Genomic DNA, 4,118 nt, shown 5'->3' with positions numbered 1-4,118 from the left:
TGAGATTAAGCAGTACAAGATTGGGAGAGATGAGAAAGGGAGTAATTTTGAGTCAAGAGATTTAGGAAACCCAGGGGGAAAGGTTGGTTTGAGCTGAGCCTTGAAGGGCGAGTAGAATTTTGACAGTGGCCATGGAGACAGAAGGCAATCTAGATCATCAGGACACAGCCACAGAGGCAGATGGGTTTCTGACCTCCTCTCTGATCTCACTAATTAATTAGAGAAGGTGGCATCTGAATTTCTGGTGACTGGGTGCAGGGTTCGGCACTCTCGACTGGGTCTGGAGGTCTAGCTCTTTTTTTTATTTTTTATTTTTTTAATTTTTTTCAACGTTTATTTATTTTTGGGACAGAGAGAGACAGAGCATGAACGGGGGAGGGGCAGAGAGAGAGGGAGACACAGAATCGGAAACAGGCTCCAGGCTCTGAGCCATCAGCCCAGAGCCCGACGCAGGGCTCGAACTCACGGACCGCAAGATCGTGACCTGGCTGAAGTCGGACGTTTAACCGACTGTGCCACCCAGGCGCCCCATGGAGGTCTAGCTCTTGATCCATTTCCAGTAGTAGCACAGGTCAGAGCATTTGCTGATTGCTCAAAAACCTATACAGTCTGAGTCCGTATCCCATCTCTCGTACCTACTACCAAAATGACATTGTGCAAGTTATTTAAACCACTCTCTGCCTCAGTTTTCTCATCTGTAACGTGGAAACTAGAGCCTTTACCTCATAAGCTTGTTGTGAGAAATAAATGAGTTAATATAGGGAAAGTGCTTAGAACAACGTCTGGGTCTTGGTGTTAGACAAGTGTTTGTTAATTCAGTCCCATCTGACAGAATTGCAATAGCTTCTTTCCGGTCAAAGATTCTTCGCAGAAGCAAAACAAAGCCAAACAAAACAAAAACTGTGAGGATTTCCTATTGTTACTCAGATTTAAAAAAGGGGGGGGTGTGCAAGAAATAGCTCCATACCACATTCCGTGATGAATTCATGAAATAAATGCTTGCGGTACAGTGTCCTTTATCGTTGCCCCAGTGCCCTCACTCCCCTCGGCCAGCAGATTCCAGACAGGTGAGGTGACCCCTTGTGATGCTCCTCACCCTGAGACGAGGGGCCTGGCCTTACCCGGAATTATAGTCTGTTCTTGGTAATGCATTGAAGTCACATGGGAGCTTGATTCTCTATGGCTCAGAATAGATCCTGACCTCACTGTGGGCTCCCTCTGCTAATGGTTTCATGTATTCCAGATTGCATTACTACCAGGAATCGATTTTTCAGCTCTTTAAAAACAGTCTATTTTGGTCATCTTTCCCCTACTCTTAGAGATGTATTTATTTCCCAGAATGTGTAGTGACTCGCAGACAAAATAAATTCTGATAACTGAAATGGAAGCAATCGGTCGTCCAGTGGTCAAGAAAGCTGGGAGGTTTTCCTTGAGAAATTCTTTTGTAGGTCAAAGCAAAAGAAATTCGGTTCTCTAATGTGGAGGCCCCAAGTGAAACAAACAATGTAACATCCACCCGAGACTTGAGAACTTCTAGAAAAGCTGTCGGATATATGGAGTTCAACAGCTTAGTCAGTGGCACTATCCAACATGGTAACCCCTAACCCATAAGGCTACTGAAGCACGTGAAATGTGGCTGGCATGTTTGAGGAAATGAGTTTCTACTTTTGTCTAATTTTATTTGATTTTAACTTAAAAATCCATGCTTCATTCAGTACTGAAAAGCTTTTTAAGTTTGGGGAAATCTGAGGATATAAATCTACATCAGTTATAAATATTATGTAATCTAAATACACATCAAGTATTTCTGATTAAAATTTAGCATCCAAATTGAAATGTGTTGTAAGTGTAAATTACACTGGATTTATAAACTTAGTAGTAAAAAAAGAATGTAAAATACCACCTTAATAATCTTTTCACATTGATCGCATGTTGAAGTGATAATAGTTTTTGTTATGTCAGATTGAATAAAACATATCATTAAAATTAAGTTCCCTGGGCTCTTGTACGATGTGGCTTAGAAAAATTTAAAATACTTTGGAGACTCACATGTTTCTATGGGACAGTGCTATTATAGAGCAGTTTCAAAAACACCAACCCATTTATTCTTTACAGCAACCCCATGAGTTTGTCCAAACGAGCGTTATTATTTCTGTGTTGAAGATATGGAAACAGAGGTTCAGGTAGTTGTAGCTCACCAAACCCTAGAATAAGAGGCAGAGACTGACTTCATGGCTTCTGAGTGAAATCCAGGCTCTTCCAGTGCACTGGGTTGGCTTGAAACTACAGGTGAAACTTAAGAAAAGCCATTTGGATTCATAATTGAGCCTACTCATTCTATACCTAAGCAGCTCAAGGGAGTCTAACGAGCCTGAAAAGAACAACATGTCCCAAGCAGAGTTCGCATGGGGATAAATAAACAGAGTCACTTTCAACATGTGAACTGCACTCATTTGGCCTTCATGTCTGTTTGGGGATGCTTCAACAAGCATTTTCATGCTATAAATAGGGTACTCAAATGTATCCTATGGTCATTGCTCTGTATCATAAACATGAGTCTAGTCACTGAGGTTGGCCCAATAATCACAAGGCCAGCGACAGCAAGCTGACTAACTAAAGGAAGTTAAAATGTAGGCTAAATATAACAGCAAAAGAAAAAACTATAAGGAACCAAACAATAAAGCAAGAAATGTCTAATTCATTAACGGGCAGAAAAAAAAAGCAAAACCCATAAAACTTCACCGAAGATGATAAAAACACAGAATTTAAAAAATAAAGAGGGACAGACAACATCCTCATGAATGAGAACACTAAATATTATAAATTACCACTTTGCTCCCCAACTACTAATAGGGAGCTTAATAAAGAAACATGCTAAGTGACACCATAGGGATATAATCAGCAAAATACAAACTGTTGAAAACACTACCAAACACCCAGATTCTCCAAAAACAATGTATTTCAAGAGGAACACAAAAGAAATAGGGAATTAGCATAAATGTTTTAAAAGACTTTTAAAATACAACAATTATAACTTGTGAATCTTGTTTGATCCTGGTTTTAATTTATTAAAAACTTTTAATTAAAAAATTTTAAGCACCTGCAAATTTTAACGTTGGATATTTGATGAGGAATTGTTTCATTTTATTCACTATGATACTGAAATAGTAGTTACTAGTTTAATAAACTTTACCCTTTTATCGCTTCTCGACCTTTTGGCTAAGATCAAGTGTAGTAACTTTACCCTTTAAAGGCACAATTTACATTTGTAAAATATTTACAAATAAAATATGCCTGAAATTTGCTTCAAAATACTATAAAAGAAATTTAAACCCTGGCACAATTCTAAATTACTGTTAGTTCTGTACAGGTAAAAAGAATTGAAAACAGAAGAATATGTACCATTGCCTTTGCTACAGACTTAATTTTCTTTTAAGCCATACAGAGAAAGACAGATACCATATGTTTTCACTCTTATGTGGATCCTGAGAAACTTAACAGAAACCCATGGGGGAGAGGAAGGGAAAAAAAGAAAAAAAAAGAGGTTAGAGTGGGAGAGAGAGCCAAAGCATAAGAGACTCTTAAAAACTGAGAACAAACTGCGGGTTGATGGGGGGTGGGAGGGAGGGGAGGGTAGGTGATGGGCATTGAAGAGGGCATCTTTTGGGATGAGCACTGGGTGTTGTATGGAAACTAATCTGACAATACATTTCATATAATAAAAAAATAAAATAAAATAAATTTTCTTTTAATAAAAGCTTGCTATCCAAGATTTCTGAAATTTCTTCTTTGAGGTATGATAAATTAAGTGGGATCAGACTAGCTCTCTTACTTGAACTAGCAGAGCTTAACTAGAACAACTGGTAAAAATATAGGAAACAAATATAGACTGTGGCCCTATGATAAAAGATAAAAATGAGATAAGCTCATTAATTGTTTTTGCTTTCTGATTAGAAACATATTCCAGAATATAAAGCTAAGAGAGAGTTTCTTTAGCAAAACAAAGAGTTCTTGCTGGATTAAGAAGACAGCGCTCCAAGTTTAGAGAGGCTGTAGTGGCTGAAATGTGCAAAGTGGAGTACTTGAGAGAAGAGATCTATGCTGAGAAAGAACTCCAG

The 4,118-nt window shown here is 38.3% G+C and overlaps 1 pseudogene; it reads left to right on the top strand.

Annotated features, from left to right (window-relative positions):
- Nucleotides 1-3,199: 3,199 nt before the first annotated feature.
- On the top strand, nucleotides 3,200-3,318 carry LOC115526679 (annotated as a pseudogene).
- The last annotated feature ends 800 nt before the right edge of the window (nucleotides 3,319-4,118 follow it).

This window comes from Lynx canadensis, chromosome D1, assembly GCF_007474595.2.
Source record: "Lynx canadensis isolate LIC74 chromosome D1, mLynCan4.pri.v2, whole genome shotgun sequence".
NCBI lineage: Eukaryota > Metazoa > Chordata > Mammalia > Carnivora > Felidae > Lynx > Lynx canadensis.
This window is presented reverse-complemented; position numbering and strand designations above follow the sequence as displayed.